This window comes from Gadus chalcogrammus, chromosome 6 (assembly GCF_026213295.1).
Source record: "Gadus chalcogrammus isolate NIFS_2021 chromosome 6, NIFS_Gcha_1.0, whole genome shotgun sequence".
In the NCBI taxonomy this organism is placed as follows: Eukaryota; Metazoa; Chordata; class Actinopteri; order Gadiformes; family Gadidae; genus Gadus; species Gadus chalcogrammus.
Window position 1 is genome coordinate 7,376,984 of NC_079417.1, and position 23,876 is coordinate 7,400,859.

Genomic DNA, 23,876 nt, shown 5'->3' on the forward strand with positions numbered 1-23,876 from the left:
TCGTGCTGCATTTTTGCTTTGGTCAAACAGGAGACGCACCCTTCCTGCAGGAAGGTTGTGCTCGATTTCACTAGCCCATTTGAGCCTGTTCATTATTGTACAGCATCCATACTGTCATCGCTTGTGTAAAATAAACTGTAGAATATAGGGTTTGTGTTGTAATGGCACTAGTTTATGTGCAGCGCGGAGCGCGCAGGAATACATTTAGGTTATATGTATGTGTGTAGGGAATAGGAGGGGGTTCGGAAAGTGACGGCGAGTGGAAGGTGCTCTCGCTTGATGCTCTCACATGTTAAACAATAACAAGTTAATAAACCTTTGGAATTAACATCTGTTTCACACTCGGTAATTCAAGACCTGTAAAAACGTCATTCATAGATACTTCCTCATAGTTGTTCCTCAGCTATCAAATTATTTGGTTGACCACAACTTCCTGAAGGTGTGGCAACCCGTCTCTGGCACAGCGCCCTGGAGGCCAATGAGGCAGGTTGTGGAGGCGGTGTACCACAGATTTTCATCAGATGGCGCCAGTAAGAGCACTGGAGCCAATCATTGAAATGCGGAGTACCTGAGGAGCAGGTGGGGAAGCATGCTTTAAAAAGCATGCTTCCACACACATTCAGGGCTCTCCTGGTTTGCGTGTGCGGAGAGACCAGTCTCCGTTGGTGATGTGATTACACCCGGAGGAACAAGACTGTAGATTCCTCCAAAGCTGTGTTTTGTTTGGTTTGCTAGATAGATAATTTATGTTTGAATAAAAGTGCCATTTAAGTAAGCTCCAGTTCGTGTGCTGATTGGAAGGAGGCGGCTCACTCACCAAGCCGGGTTGCCACAATGGCCCTAATTAAAAGACAAAATGAATCCAGTGAATAAGATCAGTGCTCCGGCTTAATGTTTGTCTGGGACTAAGGCTACGTTTACATGATGACGGTCTGAACAGAAGATGCAAAAGTGGCGTCGCGTTTTTACTTTTTATTCCGCGTTTAGACAAACGTTTTTCGGGAGGAAATCTGCGTGCATACAGTGACGCAAAAGTGTGTGGAATTCGATTTGGTATGCATGCCAGGCGGCTAGGTGGTGCTGTGCTACACTATCACAGAACACCACCATGTCTGAGCGCATGCGTAGAAACTTCCTTCTCTTATCTGCGCCGCGAAAACCAAAAAGATCCTTCTCTGTTCAGTAATATTATCTGAACATATCCTTTACATTTCATGGGAAGACTCTTCCAAGTTTATTAGAGCTGCCAGAGCAGCTTGAAGGTCCGAAGCATGGAAATAATCCAACATGTTTGTTTATTTCCCCTATACTGGCGCATGTATGCACGGTAAACATGTACGTGACGTGAGCAGATCTGAGAAGAGTTTTGCGTCTTAGCAGTGTAGACGGAAACGCTACGGCGGAGCGTATTCAAGTTTTAAACGAAAGGCACTTCCGATAAAATATTATGTCGTTTTTACCCGTAAGCGTCCTCGTGTAATCGGGGTCTAAGCGTCCACACGGAGCCGAAACGGGCGAAAACGATCCGGTTTCGACTTATGCGGTTCAGGAATATTTCCGTAAAGATGGAGTCATTGCGAAACCGCATCGAGCTGTAGAAACGCTGTAGTAAATATTCATGGTGCTGGTTCTCCACAGAAAAAAGTGTAGCGCATCAAGCCTGCGCGCATACAGGCTGCGCGCTGTATGCAAACATTCAGTCACGAGGAGATTCAACCTTTTAAATTTAGCAGAAATACTTTTTAATGTACAGTTAGTAATTAAATCAAGGGGCTTTATGCTTTAATGATATGAGTACACAATTAACATAAGATAAAGACTACCACCAACGACTAGGTGGCGGCACCTGTAACCAATTGTATACTAACTAAATATATGTGTTATTAGAATAAGACGATGATAAGCCACGCTTGAGTTACTAGCACACGGAGTTACAACAATAAAGCCATGTTCCTAAAGTCACGTTCTGATTAATGAAGTAACATTACATGGTACCATTGAGTGGTCCAACAGAAGTCATGGAAAGTGTGAAGCCGCCTGAAAATCTGAATTGGACTGGAAATGTGGATTGCGAGTGGAGAACGTTCAAGCAACGATTCATGCTTTATCTGAAAGCCCTCGGACTGGACGACAAGCCCGATGCACGGTTGATTGCACTGCTTCTTACCGTCGCGGGACCGCAAGCACTGGAGGTATTCAACACGTTTGTGTTTGACAGCGAGGATGACAAGGGAAAGTTTGATATGGTCGTGACAAAGTTTGATGAACACTGTTCGCCAAAGAAGAACGAGACGTACGAAAGGTATGTGTTTCGCTCGTGCATTCAAATGCCAGCTGAGAGCTTTGATGCCTTTGTAACAGACCTGAAACGAAAAGCCAGAACGTGTAACTTTGGAGTGCTTCGAGATTCAATGATACGTGATCAAATTGTTTTCGGAGTAAATGACAAAAAAGTGAGAGAAAGAATGCTGCGGGAAACTGATCTTACTTTAGCTGGAGCTAAGAAAATATGCCATGCTAATGAGTTAGCTCAGCAACATGCAAGAACGTTCGGTGAGCGTTCAAAGGAATAAGATGGTGCTGCAGTGGCTACAGTGTCAGGAAGGACACAAAGATATACCACATCAAAAAATAAGCAACAGAACAACACAGAAAAGTATATGTGCAAACGATGTGGCTCCCAACATGCACCTAAACAATGCCCAGCATATGGAAAGTCTGTAACCAATGTAAAGGGAAAAACCACTATGCCAAGCAATGCTTTGCCAAAGGGAAACAGAGCGGAGGTGAACGTGTGCATACAGTAGAAAAAACGGCTCTTGAGGATTCATTCTTTGTAGGCATGGTCAACCAGGATGATTTCAGACATAAAGAGTCTGAACAACTAATGCCAAACGTGAACAGTGTTGAGCAGGACAACTGGATTGTGCCTTTACAAATAAATGGAGCTGTCATTCCTCTCAAGCTGAACACGGGGGCCAAAGCCAACGTAATGAGTGAACGTGACATCAGAGTCATGAAGGTAAAACCACACATTCATCCCAATTCAGTGAAGCTAAAAGCCTATAATGGACAGCAAATCAACACAAAAGGCATGTGCAAACTCAAAGTGAAAATGAAAGAAAAAAGGAACATCAGCTCATGTTTGTTGTTGTTCCAGATGGACATGACTCACTACTAGGTGACAAAGCATGTGGAAATGTGGGCCTAGTTAAAAGAGTGTACTGTATAAACAACATCAGTGGAGTCAATAGTGGATCAGTATTCAGACATCTTCCACGGGTTTGGGGTGCTAGGGTCCTAGGCGCGTACCAGCACCTCTGCGTGAAAAGCTAATTGAAGAACTTGACCGTATGACATCACTTGAGGTCATAAAGAAAGTGGAGGAGCCCACAGAATGGGTGAATTCGATGGTGTGTGTCAGAAAACCGAATGGATATTTACGCATTTGCATGGATCCAAAAGATCTGAACAACAACATTAAGAGAGAACATTATCAAATCCCAACCAGAGATGAGATTACAAGTGAGATGGCCGGTGCAAAGTACTTTAGCAAGCTGGACGCCTCTCAAGGGTTTTGGCAGTTGAAACTGCATGAGGATAGTACAAAGTACTGCACATTCAATACACCGTATGGCCGTTACTGTCGGGGTTAGCGGGTGGCAGGCAGGCAGGTAGGACCCAAACGCAGACAGTTTGAGTAAAAGGATAATTTATTAACTCAAAAAGGCAAGGAACACGGGTGACGTGGGTGACGCGGGAACAAAGGAAACAAGGAACAAAGGAAAGCAACCAAACACACACAGGGCACGCAACGAGCAACAGCTGAGACATATTAGGGAGGGAGCAGTAATCACACAGGAGGGAAACCTGACATGGGGAGAAACAAGACCGATACCAAAGTAAAACAGGTAACACACAAAAACAAGACAAGGAAACAAACAGACAGACCATGACAGTACCCCCCCCTCAAGGGTCGACTACCAGGCGACCCACGACATGCAAAAAAAGAAAGTCAAATCCAAATAGGGTGGGTGGAGGGGAGCCAGGAGGAGGGAACAAAAAATGTTTTCTAGAGGCCTGCAATCCTGGAGGCCTGCAACGGCGAAGACCCACAGGTGGCCGGCATCGTTTATTTGTTTGTTTTTGTTTATTTCCCCTATACTGGCGCATGTATGCACGGTAAACATGTACGCGACGTGAGCAGATCTGAGAAGAGTTTTGCGTCTTAGCAGTGTAGACGGAAACGCTACGGCGGAGCGTATTCAAGTTTTAAACGAAAGGCACTTCCGATAAAATATTATGTCGTTTTTACCCGTAAGCGTCCTCGTGTAATCGGGGTCTAAGCGTCCACACGGAGCCGAAACGGGCGAAAACGATCCGGTTTCGACTTATGCGGTTCAGGAATATTTCCATAAAGATGGAGTCATTGCGAAACCGCATCGAGCTGTAGAAACGCTGTAGTAAATATTCATGGTGCTGGTTCTCCACAGAAAAAAGTGTAGCGCATCAAGCCTGCGCGCATACAGGCTGCGCGCTGTATACAAACATTCAGTCACGAGGAGATTCAACCTTTTAAATTTAGCAGTAATACTTTTTAATGTACAGTTAGTAATTAAATCAAGGGGCTTTATGCTTTAATGATATGAGTACACAATTAACATAAGATAAAGACTACCACCAACGACTAGGTGGCGGCACCTGTAACCAATTGTATACTAACTAAATATATGTGTTATTAGAATCGGCGAAGACGAAGGCGAGGTAGAGGGCGGGCCCCTTCTGGAAGGTCTTGAAGGCGGAACCCCTCGGGAAGGCAAGGTAGTGGGCGGGCCCCTTCTGGAAGGTTTAGAAGGCGGCACCCCTCTGGAAGTCAAGGTAGAGGGCGGACCCCTTCTGGAAGGTTTAGAAGGCGGCACCCCTCTGGAAGTCAAGGTAGAGAGCGGACCCCTTCTTGAAGGTTTAGAAGGCGGCACCCCTCTGGAAGTCAAGGTAGAGGGCGGACCCCTTCTTGAAGGTTTAGAAGGCGGCACCCCTCTGGAAGTCAAGGAAGGGTTCAGGAACCGGACAGGGCTCGGGGACCGGAGTCAGCTCAGGGGCTGGAGAGAAATGTTGAACCGGATGGCACTCCACACTCAACACCCCCACTCTGATAGTCCATAAGGCACCCTCCAACTCGGGCCTTGTAGCGACAGCGCTGCATATACACCCCAACACAGCCTCCAACAAAAAACGTCCGCTGGGTCCAAAGATGGTCGGATCATTCTGTCACGGTTAGCGGGTGGCAGGAAGGCAGGTAGGACCCAAACACAGACAGTGTACGTGCAGCGCCGTCGCTTCAAGGTGAGTTGGAGGGTTGAGGGGGGGGTACTGTCATGGTCTGTCTGTTTGTTTCCTTGTCTTGTTTTTGTGTGTTACCTGTTTTACTTTGGTATCGGTCTTGTTTCTCCCCATGTCAGGTTTCCCTCCTGTGTGATTACTGCTCCCTCCCTAATGTGTCTCAGCTGTTGCTCGTTGCGTGCCCTGTGTGTGTTTGGTATTTAAGCCCTTGTCTTTCCTTTGTTCCTTGTCGGATCATTTTAGTCAGGGTTAGCGGGTGGCAGGCAGGCAACACCCCCACTCCCCAGGTTGCCTTTCAGAATATGCTCTGCTCCGGAAGTATACCACCGGGCCATGGAGCACATGATAGAAGGCGTGGAAGGCGTGTGTTAAGAGCCTTAGGGATGATCAATTTCATTGGAAAATTTATTCCTAATTTATCATCCAAGACTGTGCATCTTAGAGAGTTGTTGCGTGACAAGTGTGAGTTTAAGTGGACTGCTGATCATGAAGAGGAGTGGGCACGTTTGAAAACCACTCTGACAACGGAGCCCGTGTTGACATTCTTTGATCCCTCCAAAAAGATCAAAATATCCACTGACTCTTCCAAGGATGGCATCGGAGCTGTATTACTACAGGCTACAGGAGAAGATTGGAAGCCAGTCGCTTATGCATCAAGAACGATGACGCTATGCACAAATAGAAAAAGAGTGCCTGGGACTGGTGTATGAATTCCAGAATTTTCACGGATACGTTGACGGCCTTCCAAAGTTCGTGGCTGAGACAGACCACAAGCCGTTGATATCCATTATAAAGAAAAACCTCAGCAAGATGTCACCACGCATTCTATGGGAGAAATTAACCATTACTTTTATATTAACTATTATTATTATTAGTATTATCAGGCCTATATACATCAGGCATATGCATTAATGGTGGAAGGTAGAGAAACCACCTCTGGACTCAGAGCAAGGGCCTCATAAGGCGCCAAGGAGCCTGGGGCCCAGGCTACTGACATCCTCCCATTATTTAGATTAACTACAGGAGATGAACACATACCTAAAGGAATGTAAGGCTGACCGTCCATGCCATATAAGGCAATTTTGAGCATATACCAGGACGGTCATATTACATGCAAAACAGCTCAGTTTGAATGTATAAGAGAGACCGGGATCGGACTACCGGCAGTGTCTTTGCAAACCTCACTCGGCATTGTTGTTGCTAGTTTGTGGGTAACAATAAAGTCTCTGTCAATACTTGTTCCGGACTCCCCGTTTCCTTATATTTATAGTTAGTTGAAGTGACAGATAATTCAGTTATAATTTGCTACAACATAATTGGCGTCAACGATCAGGATTGAAAAGAGGCAGCTGCTGGACGGGGCGCGAGCGGATCACACAACCCCAGAGTTCATCAAGTCCCCGGGATTTTCTCTTGGTTTGGGCCGATCGAACAGCTTATTGATCTTGGATCGATTGAGTGAGTTTTTCTTTTATTTTTGGCCGATTGAGCAGTTTCTGATCTTGGATCAATTTTGAGTGAATTTTCTCTCTTCTTCTGGGCCGATTGAACAGTCTTCTGATCTTGGATCGATTTAGTGAATTCTCTCTCTTTATTTTGGACCGACTGAAAAGTTTTCTGATCTTGGATCAACTGAGTGAATTTGCTCTTATTTTGGGCCGATTGAACAATTTTCTGATCATCGGATCGATTGAGTGAATTTGAATTCTGATCTTGGCACTTTGAGGAAATAGGGTTCTTGTTTTAAGTTCTGGTTGAGTAGCTCAGAGCTGGAGTACTCGACCCTTTGTGTTTTAAGCAAAAGGCCAGCTTCAGCGCTCGGCCATCCTTTTATTTGTATTTAAAGACGAGTTAGTGACTAGGTCGCGGAGCGCGGTGGATAGGTGGTTGTTGTTCTGGTGCTTGGACCTGACGAGGTCTAGGTGCCAAAATAACAACACAAATAAAATATTTCCTTCAAGATAATGATAATGACAGACATTTTATTAAGAAGCGATCTTATAATCTACGAAAAACAATCGGAAATACTTAAAATTAGACCAAATAAGTACGGTAAAATGTTATCCAAAATTCTAATTCAGGTTATCCACAATGACAAATGTAATTTCAATAAAATAAGTAAAATAAAATAAAAAAGGGTGTGTGTGTGAGCCTGTTCTCGTGTGTGTGTCAGGACCACGAGGTAGGGGAGAATCCAGACCCGTTGCCAGACCTGAGTCTTAAGGGGGGCATATCAAATGCATAGGGGGGCACAATTATTATTAGCCTACAGGACGTATATATCCTTCCACTCAGGCGTAAACTTGTGCGTTAGGTCCTTTTCAAAAGCAAGCTGAATCAGCTGGGCCTTGCGTCTGTGCAGCATACCGCGCCGTTGCTCTAAGGAGACGTTTTTCAACGTGGAAAATTAGTTTTCACACATTGCTGTGGAAGCAATGTGTCGGCATAGCCTGGGGTGCACAGTTGAATGTGCTAAGGATGTTTGCTATTGTCCATTTTCCGTCTTCGGGGGGAATCCGGGGGTCATTAATTTTCAGTTCCAGCTAATAGCAGGAGAGGGATTACCTTTGATGGTTCCAGGAAATTATTTGACTGATTATTAGACTGTTGGTGGGCTTTTCAACCACTTACGAATATCCATGATGATGAACTAGAAATGAAAGTAAGCAGGGGCGCAGGGGTGGCCCCAGCACATTTGGCGCTCTAGGCGAGCTTCACTCCTGGCGCTCCCCCCCTCTCCGCAAAAAAAAAATAAATAGTTCGTTAATTCCCCACGAAAACTGAATTGCAACCTTGAAAAACTGTTTTGCCCTGTAACTGCATTTCTTTCACACAAACAAAAAATATATATATAATTGTGTTGTTTTTTTGTTTTTGTTTTTTTCGGGCGCATTATTTTGCGCTCCCCCTCTAGATGGCACTCTAGGCGGCCGCCTAACCCGCCTGTAGGGAAGGCCGCCCCTGCAGGGGCGATTCTAGGTTCTAACTTTTGGGGGGGCTCAACCCCAGGAAGCCACAGGTGTATATGAAGCATATAAAGTCCTGTTTTATTTACACAGTTACTGAAACAAATTGGTACAACATGTATAAGATTAATAATATGAGAAACATACCACTATTTCGGGAGCAATAAACTACGTTGTCTCACTTTCAGGGACCCATACATTTTTATAAAACTTCTGATGCAAAATAATCTTGTTCTGATGCAAAAAAAAAAAACGCTGGCATTATTTTATCAGCTGTGGGCGTTTTCATTGCCATAACAACGTGAGCTAATCAACAAGTACAACATGTTCTAGACCAGTTGCTCTCAATTATTTTCTGTCATTCCCACCCTAGGAGACTGATAATTTTTGGCGCCTTCCCTGAATTGAAATAGCCTACTATTGAGAACCTGCTAATATTTATTTATTTAGATTAATACAATTAGCTGAGATAACCTCTGCAACAACTTAAAACAATTTCCAAGTTCAGTTTATTAACTCAATTTGTAACATTTAAACACGACTGCTAAGTCTGTGTGAATCTCAAAACAGAGAAACAAGAGCATATGATTCACTGGGGTTTGCATTTAATTAAAATTATTTTTTGTCAGCTTCATCAGCTTATTCCCTTTCAAAAAAAATAATATATGTTCATCTTTCAAGCATGAATAAAGACACCAAGTCCCTCTGTCATGACTTTGTACGATCAAAATTCTTGTAAAACTTCTGACCCTTGGTATTATGTTTATTTGAATTAAAATAAATCAATTTTGTAAGCTGAGGTTGTTTTCATGGGCCTCATAGTATTAGAACATGTGGTACTTGTTGATTAGCTCAGTTGTTATGGCAATGAATACGCCCTCAGCTGATAAAATAATGCCAGCATCTTTTTTCAACTGTAAATTAGCACCCATGTAAACTTTTTCTGCTCCTTGCACGTTATCATGCTTATCATGTTACGCAGAATTACAAGCCCCTGCCGACTAAAAAATGAAGCAATTCAAGAGGCGGCATAGTTAGAATCGCCTTGTGGTCAACTGTCATTTAATAGTCATCTGACAGATTATGTCAAGATTCTAAAATGATTATTATTATTATTAGCTGGTCATGTTATAACACAGCTGGTAATCGTGGATTTTCTGATAAAGACTAGCAAGCCTTTTTGACAGACATAACACGCAACGATGAATTATCAAATATAATTCACCGCCGGAAGTTGTGAAGGGCCCATGCAAGTGAACGGAGCGTTAATAATATAAATAATAATATAAAATATACATATTTTTTTCTTTTTTTGTCATCTGTGCCTCAAGTGGGGGGGCACAAGCATTGTGGGGGGCGGGCCCGGCCCCCTATGGCCCGCCCATAGCGACGGGCCTGGGAGAATCCTCTCCTGCTCAGTGTGATGGAATGCACAAGGGGATAATGAAAGCATACTTCAGATAAAACAATATGGTTAATTAGAAAATGGAAACAATGTATCGATTCAATGTTGAATAAACTAGATAAGGACAACATAGAGAGACGTGTTGGGTACATAGTAGTGAATCAAAATGTGGAAAACACTAAATGCAAGCAATAGTTAGAATAAAAGGTTAAATTAGGTCGTCAAATTTAAATAGATAGTGTAGGGCAATCAGTTAGAATTATGAAGGAATTGTGATTTTGAGCAACGGTTAAGACAGAAGGGAGTCGCCCAATATTAAAAATGCAAGTTTTAGTATTGTGATTTTGGTTTTCTTTCACATCTCCCTAGTTAAGGACAATAGGTGGATTGACGCTACATCTGCTGGGAAGGGATCTTACATGCTAGGTTCTCGATTTACATTCATAAGTAGTGGGTTTACCTTTCAAATGCCATTACTGCGGCTGCAACACTTTTATAAAATGTTAACAATTGATAATATGATATTTTTAACCCTGATAAATTACCTTTAGATTCACCCCATCATACACCCCCTCACACACACAGGGTAGAGTTTTAGTTTTTATTGTTGTTGTAGTTGCCCTGATGAATACCCATTACGCTCACACTTGGCTGCATGGGCAAATGGGAATGAATACCCATTACGCTCACACTTGGCTGCATGGGCAAATGGGACTGAAGACTCTGTCTCCATCCCTCCACTTTGCAATCTATACTACCTTATGGGTGGGGATTGATTGTATCCCAGGCACGGCATCCTGCAGCGAGCCAGTATGATGCGCTCTCACGTAACGAGCGCATCTCTGCCGCTCCGTTACTCGGTAACGGAGATGTTACGTCTACGGATCTTCTCAAGGACCCAACCACCTCAGCTTGCATCCCACCAGGACATTCTCAAACGACCAAAATACATCCACCGAGGCTCTGGACGGAATTTTCAGTACACTCACACCAGCAACAAAAACATCCGCTCCTTCTGGTCCACTTGGCCCCGCCCCCCTCCTCGCACAGCCCGTACGGTCAGTCCCGTCAATCACAGTGTACTGTCCCCTCTGCTCAAAGCAACCTGCTACACTCCACTCACCTGTCTGAAACTCTGTCTGCTGAACACCAGATCCCTCAGTAATAAGGCCCTTTTGATAAATGACTTTATTGTTGACCAGAGCCTAGATATTCTCTGCCTCACTGAGACCTGGCAACAACCAAATGACTTCTCCCATCTAAATGAGGCTGTCCCACCAGGTTTTTCTTTTATTAGTAAACCCCGGGTTAATGGGAGGGGGGGTGGCCTTGCTCTCCTCCATCGTGATAACATCAAAGTCACCACTGTCACAGTCCCCCTTCATTCCTACTTTGAATGTCTAGCTGTAAAACTCTCAGGCCCCAAACCCACTATCATTGTCACCATTTACAGACCACCAAAACCCTCTGCCGTTTTCCTCAATGAATTCTCATCACTACTTACATCTGTATGTGCAATGTCCCCCACTGTTATCCTCCTTGGTGATTTCAACATCCACATTGACAACCCATCCTGTACTTTTGCTAATGACTTCACATCACTTCTGGACTGTCTTGGCATCACACAACATGTCAACCTCCCAACCCATAACAAAGGTCACATTCTGGATTTAATCTGCTGCACTGACATCACTCCCACTAACCTTGATGTCATTGATTTCCCCATCTCTGACCACAAAGCTGTACTTTTTGACATTCATACCCAACTACACAAAACCAAGGAACAACGGACCATCTCCTTCAGAAACATCAAACTTATCAACACCACAGACCTCTCCACCATGATCAGCTCCTACCCCAACCCTCCCCCAGCTTCCTCCCTGACTGACCTGGTGACTCACTACAATAACTGCCTCTCCTCCTCCCTCACCACCCTGGCCCCCCTGAAAACCCGCTCAGTCTCATTCACCCACACTGCTCCCTGGTTCACTCCTCATCTGCGCCAGCTCAAAGCCACTTGTCGTCGACTGGAGCGACTCTACAATAAGACTCAACTCACTGTACACCGCCAAATGTATTCGGACCACCTCCATCACTACAAGAATGCCCTCACCACTGCCAACACCTCATACTACTCCAACCTCATCAACACTGGTACAGGCAACAACAGAGTCCTCTTCTCAACAGTCAGCCACTTACTTCAGCCTCCTAAATCTCTCCCTCCAGACATTTCCACCACCCAATGCACTGCGTTCCTTGACTTCTTCAGCTCTAAAATCAACACCATTCACCAACAACTGGCCTCATCTCGCACCCCCTCTGATGACCCACCCTGGATGATCACCTCTGGCCAACCTCTCATCAGCTCCCTCTCTGACTTCACCCTAGTAACAGAACAGACCGTTTCAGAATTCATCCGCAAAGCCAAAACCACCACCTGTCAGCTCGATCCTCTTCCCACCTCCCTTGTCAAAGCATGTCTTCCGTCCATCTCCCCCATGATCACCAACATAATTAACTCCTCCCTCACTACTGGTACTGTACCCCCCACTCTCAAGCTGGCTGCCATCACTCCCATCCTAAAAAAACCTGGTGCTGACCCAACTGACCTTAACCATTACCGGCCCATCTCCAATCTCCCTTTCATCTCCAAAACACTTGAAAGGGTGGTTGCCGCACAACTACAGTCCCACCTCGACCCTAACAATCTCCACGAACCGTTCCAATCTGGCTTCCGTCCAAAACACAGCACTGAAACAGCCCTAGTCAAAATCACCAATGACCTCCTCCTTGCAGCCGACTCTGGATTACTCACCATTCTCATCCTCCTCGATCTCAGCGCAGCATTCGACACCATCTCCCACCCTCTGCTCCTGGACCGCCTAGCTGGTATTGGGATCACTGGTGCTTCACTCTCCTGGTTTACATCCTACCTCACCGGCCGTCAACAATTTGTTCAACTAAGCAACCACAAGTCTGGGTGTTCAGGTGTCTCACTGGGTGTCCCCCAGGGGTCAGTCTTGGGTCCACTCCTCTTCACCACTTACCTCCTCCCGCTGGGCACACTCCTCCGTCACCATGGGGTCCATTTTCATTGCTACGCTGACGACACACAGGTCTACATCTCCACCAAACCCACCGCTGCCATCCCCCCCACCTCCCTCATCACGTGCCTGGAAGAGATCCGGAGCTGGTTGAGCAGGAACTTCCTGAAACTCAATGGAAACAAGACCGAGGCCCTGCTCATCGGATCCAAATCCACCCTCACTAAATCACAACACACCCCAGCTCCACTCATAATTATCGATGGATTCCCAGTACCCTTCTCCTCCAAAGTAAAGAGCCTCGGCGTCATCCTGGACAACACCCTCTCATTCGCACCCCATATTCACAACATCACCCGGACTGCATTCTTCCACCTCCGCAACAAGAATACACTCCCTCCCGCTCCCTCCGCTCAACCTCTGCTGGACTACTATGTATCCCCACATCACGACTCACTTCAATGGGTGCCTGGTCATTCAGCTGTTCAGCACCCAGGCTCTGGAACTGCCTCCCCCCACACATAAAACAGTCAGACACCATTACAACCTTCAAGTCACAACTCAAAACTCACCTGTTCAAACTCGCACACAACGTCTAACTGATCACTGTTTTGATTTTTTTTTTTTCTTTGTTTTGTTTTGTCTTGTTTTTGTTTTATTTATTTCTTATTGCTTATGTTTATTTATTTATTTATTTTTTCCACAATGTCTTGTTTTTTAAAAAATGTATGATGACTATATGCTATGTAAGGTGACCTTGGGTGTCTTGAAAGGCGCCTCTAAATTAAATGTATTATTATTATTATTATTAGTATGGAAGGCTGGTTAGCCAACGACGGGTAAGATCCCACCTTGAAGCCCGGGACAACCTAAAACAGGCACAGTCACGATTACTTGGCAGGGTCACTGTGAGCACTGGCTCACTTGATCATGAAGTGACGAACTGCAACCATCATAGGAAGAGCCGGCTGGTGAAAGGTGGAGGGGGAACAGGAGTCAGATATGTCAGCTCTGGCAGTGGAGGTGGTGGTCTTGGAACGGGGCATGTCGCGTTTTATTCTGTTTAAATGTTGTGGTATAAAGGCCTACTAGCGCATGAAATGTTTTCGGTTTAGTGCATGACTCTGGGAACAGCTTGGATTCAAGGCGGCTGATGGTAAACCCACCTATATCAACCTTTGGTTTTGGATATACTGGCTTAGATTCCCTTCCCAATAGATTGGTTTTAGTTTACGGATGGTTATGGTTAGGCGTATCCACGGTGGTTGCATCAACAGCGTTGTTAGGTTTGCTTATCGTTGAGTGCGCATGGTTTTGCCCATTGCGCAACGGGGGAGGTATTGAGGAGAATTAGAAAACAAGGTTTTTCTTCACCATACTTGTAAACAATGATTGATAACCAGCTAAATGAGTGTGGAATATTTTGAAAAACAATGGAAGAAAAACAATCACTACCCCAATGGGACACATTCCCACACCTGGAGGACCATTTTGACATTTGTTCGGGGACTATGTTGACATGTTGTACATGTAGTTGTCATTGACAGGTTCAGCAGATGGGCAGAAGCAGTCCCATCAAAAGACCAAAGTGCGGCTTCAATGATCAAGTTTCTGACTAGAGAAGTCATGCCAAGGTTTGGAATTCCGTCAGAAATAAGCTCCGAAAATAGGGCAACGTTTATTCAGTGAACACTCAAACAACTGATTCAACATTTGCATGTCAAATAAAGACTAGATTACGCCCCCATCCTCAACCACAAGGTATGGTGGAAAGAGTTAATGGGACGCTCAAGAAAAAAATTAACAACATTTGTGCAAGCACTAAATTGAATTGGATTGATTCACTACCACTGACACTAATGAGTTATCGCATGCAAGCTAACAGAACGACGCACCTAACCCCGCATGAAATGCTTCAGGGTCGACCCATGCATTCAACTAACATTCAAGGGTCCCAAAAGGGACTTCCATTAGAGTAATTAGAAATAGAATTAAGGAAAATATGTTTGAACATCTAACTGTTGTACATAAGTTTGTAAATCCAGCGAAAGAAACACAAAGTTCCAGAGTTGGAGGAGGATCCACCCAAAGGGGTGGAACAAGTTGACCAAGTGTACTTAAGGGTGTTCAGGAGAAAGTCGAACGAGCCCAGGAGAGAAGGACCATACAAAGTCACCAACGCAACACCAACAGCCATCCAGGTGGAAGGAAGTGCCACTTGGTATCACCTCAACCACTGCACAAAAGCCGCTCAACCCAAAACCAGGGATGAGCGTGAGAAGGAGCGTGAGGAGGAGTCAGATGCAGACTCGGCTGGGGCTGACCAACTACCCTGGGACCAGACCCAGCCGAGCGAGGAGCAACAGCCACACAATGACGCGGAAAATGGCGAGCCTGCTTCTGATCCTCTACGGGTAGGCCCAGATTCCGCTTGCTCAAGGACAGATCCCGAGGAATGATGAAACTATGGAGATACCTGGAACGAGACCTGGAACGGCCAGGAATCAGGGGCTGGTACTGAAGGAAGCGTAAGAGAGACACGGAACACGGTCTAACAGTAAAGTCACAAAAGACATGGGACTACAATAGCGAGTATAAATTACGTATGAAGGAATATTTGCTTCTTAAAATAGTGTCAGAAAGAACATTCAACTTAACGCTAAAAGCGGAAGCTCCTTGTATAATCAAAAATCAACCAAAAATCAAGAGGTGTTACGCCCCACCTCTAGTTGGCCCTACTGGGGCTTACAACAAACCACCCTTGACCCCTCAATATCAAAGGACACCTTTTACAAAAACCCAATCAGTGGGATTTATTTACATAAACATATGAAAAGGACACGACATTAAGATATACAACAAAGTCCAAAACATAAAGACAAGACAAATCCCTGAGAGGCGGCACAACCAGCCAGCAGCCCCATGACCAAAAGCATCCCCATGGGAAGGGGAATCTGGCGCTTTTAACTCCGGTCCTGACGAGCGGTCCGGGTGCTCCTATTCAGCTCCACTGATGCAGCACACCTGATCATGGGCTGAGACATGCCAACAGAACAGGGACAAACACAGAAAGCAAGCCCCCTTCTGAGGCTGAAGTGTGCACGTTTAACTTGATTGTGCCCCTGCACCACCCAGAGACCAATGCACTGCCAGTGGGGTGTAGAGGGGCGTAACAACCTGTAACAGTTATTCTGCAGCACTTTCAATCAAACAAAAGGCTTCATTCATAGATACTTCCTCATAGATACTTCCTCAGCTGTCAAATGATTCGTTGACCACAACTTCCTTAGTTATGGCCCTAATTAAACGACTAAATGAATCCAGTGTTACGATCAGTGCTCCGGCTTAATGTTTAATTGTTAATTTAATTTTAATTGTTTAATTGCCGGACGCATTACGGCAGCGTTACGGCTGCGGCACGTCTTGGCCGTAGTCACCGCAGCAGATAGGTTCCACTCTAATCAATGAGACCACTTCCACCGGGGCGCGGCTGCGGAACGTCTCAGCAGCGTCCCAGGAGCGGCTCGCCGCGCCGCAGCGCTATCATTCCGTAGCATTTCTATTTTTGCCGCAAGCCGTTGCTGAACCGCGTCAATTTCAACAGAGCAGATCGAGCAGGGCCGGAAGTGAAAAAGTAAAAGCCATAGAGCATCCGGTCAATTTTCTAAATAAAACACAATACTCAGCTCATGTAGCCTATCTATCACAACTTCACATCAACATTATTACGTCATGACCGGTGGCACCAGGTCAGCAGTCAATCAATCAAAGGGTCTCAGAGGGTCGGCAACATGGACGACGAGAGACTCATTGTCGAAGTTCAGCAACGTGAAGTAATTTATGTACCAAATCATCCTTTTTATAAGGACAATGTCAGAAAGGACAAAGCGTGGCATTTAATTGCAGTAGTTTTGGGAGTGGAAGGCGAGTACATTTTAGGATTATCGCGTGATCTTGTGTGAATACTGCTGCCGCTGCGCTGCCGTAACGCGCCCGGTGGAAATGCAAGCAGGGCAGAGTCGCAGCCGTTCCGTGCCGCAGCCGTAACGCGTGCGGTGGAATCCCGGGCGTGAGGCTGAGTTTACATGATGGCGGTCTGAACAGAAGACGCAAAAGTGGTGTCGCGTTTTCACTTTTTATTCCGCATTTAGGCTAACGTTGAGACTGACACAAGAGTGTGTAATTAGATTGGGTAATGCATGCCAGGCGGCTAGGTGGTGCTGTGCTACACTATCACACAACACCACCATGTCTTAGCGCATGTGTAGAATCTTTCTTTCATCTCTTAGACCATCAGGATGGGTCTACTTAATGTTAGGTCTCTTAATAACAAATCATTTTTAGTTAATGATTTTATTACCACCTCTAAACTGGATTTTATGTTTTTAACTGAAACATGGCTGGAACAAAATAACAGTGCAACCGTTCTGATAGAGACAGCTCCTCCCAACTATAACCTTTTTGATGCATGTAGATCTGGAAAAAGAGGTGGAGGGGTTGCTGTTATATTTAAAAATGATTTTCAGGGGAAACAGATGTTATTTGGTGATTTTCCATCATTCGAATACCTTTGTGCTGTATTGAAATGCTCCCCCAGAGTTCTCCTATTAATTATTTACAGGCCACCCACATACTCTGCAAATTTTTTCGATGAATTCACAGAATTATTGTCTAGCATCTCCACAGACTTTGACTGTCTAGTTATAACTGGTGACTTCAATTTTCATACTGATGATTTGAATGACAAGTGTGCAAAAAAACTTTTTACCATTTTGGACACATTTGAACTGTCCCAACATGTGAAAGAGACTACTCATTGTAAGGGCCACACTCTAGACCTGGTTATCACAAAGGGCCTCAATGTTTCTGATCTCTCTGTGACTGATCCTTCCTTGTCTGACCACTTTTGTGTTTTCTTTAATATATCTTTTACTCTTGTGGAAACTGTTACACAACTAAAGCCATCCACCTGTTGCCTTGATTCTTTACCTACCAACCTCTTTAAGAATGTTTTTGACTGCCTAGCAATAGACATATTGCAGATAGTTAACAACTCTCTCCAGTCAGGCAACTTCCCAAAAGCCCTGAAAACTGCAGTTATTAAACCCCTTTTAAAAAAGCGGAGCCTAGATACCTCTATTATTAACAACTACAGACCAATATCAAATCTGCCCTTCATAAGTAAAATCATTGAGAAAGTTTTCCTCCAGCAACTTAATCACTTCCTGGCATCAACTGGTTGTTATGACACCTTCCAATCAGGATTTCGACCCCTGCACAGCACTGAGACCGCCCTCATTAAAGTTGTAAACGACATCCGTCTTAACACAGACTCTGGCAAAACCTCAATACTAATGCTACCAGACCTCAGTTCTGCATTCGACACTGTAGACCATACAATACTTTTGGACAGGTTAGAAAACTGGGTGGGGCTTACAGGCACAGTCTTAAATTGGTTCAGATCCTACCTACAAAATAGGAACTACTTTGTTTCCATCGGCGACTTTGTATCAGAATCAACCAACGTGATGTGTGGAGTCCCACAAGGTTCAATCTTAGGACCCTCTTTATTCAACATCTACATGCTCCCACTAGGGCAAATCATGCATAATAACAATATTGACCATCATTGCTATGCTGATGACACGCAAATCTATGTATCGCTATCACCAAATGACTATCGGCCCATAGATCTGCTGTGCCAGTGCATTGAGCAAGTGAAAGACTGGATGTGCCGAAATTTCCTTCAGCTAAATGAGGATAAAACAGAGATAATTGTATTTGGTGCTAAAACGGCAAGGCTTAAATTAATCCAACACCTTCACTCTCTGTCCCTGAAAACCTCAATCAAAGCCAGAAACCTAGGGGTTATCATGGATTCTGATTTACATTTCGAAAGTCACATCAAATCAGTTACAAAATCTGCATATTATCACCTTAAAAATGTAGCAAGACTTAGAGGGCTCATGTCCACAGAAGACTTACAAAAACTTGTACATGCCTTTATCACTAGTAAGCTTGATTACTGCAATGGTCTCCTTACAGGTCTCCCAAAACAAACTCTAAGGAAGCTTCAGCTTGTTCAGAATGCTGCTGCTAGAGTTTTAACAAAGACCAAAAAATTTGAACATATTACACCAATTCTTAAATCGTTACATTGACTTCCTGTAGGTCAGAGAATTGATTTTAAAATCATGTTGCTAACCTATAAATCCCTACATGGTTTAGGCCCAAAATATTTAACTGATATGCTTCCACTACATAAGCCTTCTAGAACACTAAGATCTTCTGAGACCAATCTGTTAATTATCCCCAGAGTAAACACGAAACATGGGAAAGCAGGATTTAGTTACTATGCAACAAATAGCTGGAATAAACTCACTGAGGATTTAAGACTTGCCCCAACTCTGAGCACCTTCAAAACAAGATTGAAGACTTTTTATGTTTGCTTTAGCTTTCTGCTAAATCTTAAATACTTTACCTTTATTTTACTAAAATGCCTTTTTAACTTTCCCTTTATTTTCTATTTTTACCAGAAAAATACATGATCTGATACCAGAGAGAAAGGTTGCTGGGCTAGAGTCCTAGAAGCTGGGTTAGAGTCCTAGAATATTGTCCTTTAGGTCGGGTTGTAGTCCCGACTTGGGTTCCAGAGAGACTGTTGATCTGATCTTAAATAACCTTCAATTTAATTTTCTCACTTTCTTAAATACATTGCACTTTCAATTTGACTTACTAAAAAGCCTTTTTAACTTTCTATTTTACTCATTTCTTTGCATATGTTTTCTTTTACTTATCTATTATTTTATTTTATTGTATAAAAATGTTTATATGTGAAGCACTTTGAGTCTGCCTTGTGTATGAAAAGTGCTATATAAATAAAGTTGCCTTGCCTTGCCTTGCCTTATCCGCGCCGCGAAAACCAAAAAGATCCTTCTCTGTTCAGTAATACTATTATCTGTACATATTCTGTACATTTCATGGAAAGACTCTTCTAAGTTTATGAGAGCTGCCAGAGCAGTAGGAGTGTAGCTGGCTGGCTGCGGACGAGGAAGTAGGGCAATCTATACATGTGCTGCACATACACGTACATGAGAATGCATATCTATTCAGACCTGTAATTCATGTCTTAGACTTTTTCACACCGCTATAGATATAGATATTTCTTTCAATTCTCTATTTATGGTTTCATAATGACTGAGTCACCGTTAAAACAAATGAGTTTCAGATCCTACTATGGCTGGTTTTATCTAATGCTGAGCTTACACCAAAATATTTTCACAGTCACAGACTAAAAACTGAAAGAGAGAATTTAGCGTTGGATCAAGTGTGATATTTAACAACGGTTTTGTAGATATGGAGGGTGGAGATGCAGTGACCACAGGAGATCTGTTAACTTCCTGTTCGGATTTCACACCTGTCTTATCAGCAGCACAAGAGACAAGAACTTCAAAAAAAAAAAGCAACAACTGCCATTTACAGTGCTGTACTATTATTCGTTTGTAGGCTATGTACTTTATTAAATTGTTTTAATCTATTACATACAGGGTTCTTCCCGTTCGTATCGTCCCACCCCTAGTGCTGATATTGTAGTGGGCTGGTCTGGACAGAAAATGCCAGGGCTGAATTTTTGTCCCAGTCCACTCTGACCCATGGGGGGAGCTGGTTCCACAGTAAAGGAGCCCAGTAACTGAATGCTCTACTTCCCAGTCTGTTTTTAGAGATACTGGGAGTCACAAACAGACCTGCATTCTGGGAGCCAAGACTACAAGACTTCCATGAATGTGCATTTGAAGGAGAGTTTGCTTTGTATTCCAGCTGGCAAATTTATATAGGCTACTATAGATCCATTTCAAAACACGTTCCAAGTAGGGTATAGGACAAAGCATAATACATCCTGGAATGAGTGAAGCTTGCCTGCTGACATGTTAAAATGACTGCCACAACTGCCATGATCAAAGAGCAAAACCATTTGTACATAGTGTAGGCTACAGTAGCCCATTCAATATTGAAGGAAGTAGGTTACTGTACACTCTTTGTCACTGTACAGCAGGGCTATTCAACCTCCTTAACAAGTGGGCCGAAAAGGAAAACCAGAGTAAAACTATGTGAATGAATCGCTACAAATAAATCATACTTAAAGTAGTGTTAACTTAATATATATAGTACTACTACATGGAATAAACTGGTCAGACGCATTCCTTCCTTCTTCACTTTTAATCGTATCATTATAAAAGATTTTGTTCTCACATATTTTGGACAGGTATTTAGAATTCAACAATGTTGTTAGAATCATCACAAAAGAGAACTACTGTACATATGAGACATTTTGAGCCAGTGAGTCAGTGAGAAAGATTGCACTGCCTTAAATTGCCTAGTTCGGCTCATCCTGAGACACTCATGCAGCTTCTTATAGGTCATGGAGCAACGTGAACTTGTTCTGATGGCATTCATATGAGAAAGATGCGTGCTAGACTTGCACGCATCGGTTGAGCGTATCGGTTGTCAGAATAAGTGATGCCAGTTCCTGTTTGTGGGGTACGGATACTGGCTATCACCGGCTACACACAGAAACCTGATTTGCATGCAACTATGTTTCTCCTTTATTTTATTTATTTTTTGCATGCAACTTCGTGCGGGCCAGAAAAAATTAAGAGGGGCCGCATTTGGCCCACGGGCCTCTAGTTCAATAGGCCTGCTGTACAGAGTAGTCAATATGATTTGCTTGTACAGCACCTTAAAAAACTCACTGTAGCCTATATTCATAGGCACACCCAGCCTCGCTTTCAATATAACACACACTCGCATTCTGTAATCACTGTCAGTAGATAATAATATGAAAACAATATAAAATATCTTCCAGCAAGAAAAAATTATCTGTTTACTGTAAATGGATAAAGGTCAACAGATGCGCAATGTAGGGCTCTCCATTTTTTAACTGAGTTCAGAGTGAGATTTTGTCGGCTTTGGGGGGGGGATATATTAATATGTGACTGCATACAAATTTGTCAACAGACATGGTGACTAATGTATGATAGTAGGCATTATTGGCCCTTAACACTGATATTCAGAAACAACACTGCCTCAAAAGGATATTGGCCTAAGCAACACCAGTAGAGGCATATACTTTTCCCTAAACTTTTAAACGTTGCAAACGTGCAAAACATATATTATATTTATGTGGCATTCAGTCCAATGCTTAAAAATATATCTGTGGCATTCAGTAGGCCAATGCTGTGGTAAAGTGTGCAAAGTATGAGTATGAATATTTGATGGAGTATGAGTATGTGTTTCCTTCTGTTACATAGATATAACTTTATTAATCCCCTTCAGGAGAAATGTGTTAATGTTTGCCCCATAAAACAATAATTGTAAAAAAAAAAAAATACAAAACATGACGGTAAATCTAAAGTCAAACCGTCCAATCTGAAGGCTTTACTTAACCACTCCCCCTACTCACTTCCACCAATGCAAAGCGAACAGAACTGAGTAGGGGAGGGTGTAGCCCAACTAGTTTGTGACAGACCCAGAGGAACGCAATGCAAATTAAATGTGAACATGTATTGAGGCTTTAATAAAATCCCGGACGATTTTGAAATTTCATCCGGACGCATTTGATTCCTACCCTTCCACTGTTAAATAGCGGCGCAAGTTGTGTGGCGTGTGAGCGTGTGCATGGGTTGAATTGCGTGCGTCTCACGGAGAGCCCTGCGCAATGTTCAGCTGTCAGAAATGTGTTGTAATCACTTGTATTCCTCATAGCTCCAGGCTGTGAGGAAATCAGCAGCCCGCGATCGCAGCTCCTTTGATGTGAACGCGCACAGAGCGCATCGTTCAGAGCCGGACAATGATGTCGTAGTAAAGCCCTCAGGTCTACTCTGCATGTATTAACTGTGGCTAAACATCAACTGCACTGAAGTCATCATAACTTCATAAGTTCTCATTTTCAAATGATTAGGAATACTATTATTGTTATTTGAAGCCGTGTCAGGCTTGACTGTGGGTGGTGTGGTCCTCTGTGTTTGGTAGCGTCTATAATACAGTAATATTTTTGTCGACATTATCAAACGGAAGAACTTTTATTATGAAGAGCACAGTTCAACAAGCACTGGTTTCCGCCCACCGGCGGAAACCAGATATTGAGTGGTAAATTCGTTTCGCTCAGTAAGAACCAAAAAACGAATAAACGAACTGAAATTTTGATTTTCGTTTTTTTGACAAAACGAAGAAACGAATAATCTAACTGAAATTTGTTTTCTGGTTTCTGCTTGCGTCAATTATTCCCAGAAAACAGAGTAATAAAACGTACCTTGCTCTATTTTTATTGTTCCAACTTTTGCAAATTTAATTGAGGATTGCATCGTCACTTTGCATATTAAAATACACTTTGAATAAGGTATTTACAAATTACATTATAAATTTACAATTAATTGTCAATTGCGTAATGTAGGCTAATGACTTATTGAAATTGCTTATTGCATTGCCATTTGAATTTTGCTACATATATGCTTCCATAAGACCGTGTCAAGAGAGAAGAAAGTATCCGTAGGGACCCATTGTAGTCCAATCGGTCGCCACACAAACGATTGACTTTAAATTATACAATGTTTTTTTTTTTAAGTTGAATATTTAAAAAAGGAAACATTCTTTAAAAAACGGAATGAATAGTGCTGATCTAACGGTGGTCATGAAGAACAGATGGACAACGACAACTCTGTTAAACTGATTCAAGGCAAATATGAACATTTTAAAAGTGGAAATTAGTCTCTAGGTGCAACACTGTTGAAGTAGTGTGGTAGCCTACCAAAGTTTGCAGAGGGAAACACAAAGAAAGAATACAGCCTAAGAATTACAACAGTTGAGGACTCACCTAGAAAATAAAAAATATAAAGCCTATTTATATATTTTCTATCATTATTTTGTGCCGAACTCACCTTATGTCGATTGTGTGTGGTTTCTGTCCTATGGCCAAATGATCAATCATGCCTCATTTCAGTTCTCGCAATTGGTTTCAGTCCATAATTTCCTTGTATATCTGTTACCTTGACTCAGTAAGGGGGGTGGGCCATATCTAGCCATCTCAGACTACCACAGGGCTGTGGATTCCAATCTTGGTTAATC

At 43.3% G+C, this 23,876-nt stretch overlaps 1 protein-coding gene across 1 annotated transcript in view; it reads right to left on the reverse strand.

Moving 5' to 3' along the window:
- Positions 1–23,793, reverse strand: part of LOC130384189 (beta-1,3-galactosyl-O-glycosyl-glycoprotein beta-1,6-N-acetylglucosaminyltransferase-like) — a 35,085-nt gene extending 11,292 nt beyond the window's left edge. The window contains exon 1 of the mRNA XM_056592290.1: positions 23,690–23,793. The gene's annotated coding sequence lies outside the window, so the exon portion shown is untranslated. The remainder of the gene's footprint in view (positions 1–23,689) is intronic.
- Positions 23,794–23,876: the final 83 nt, after the last annotated feature.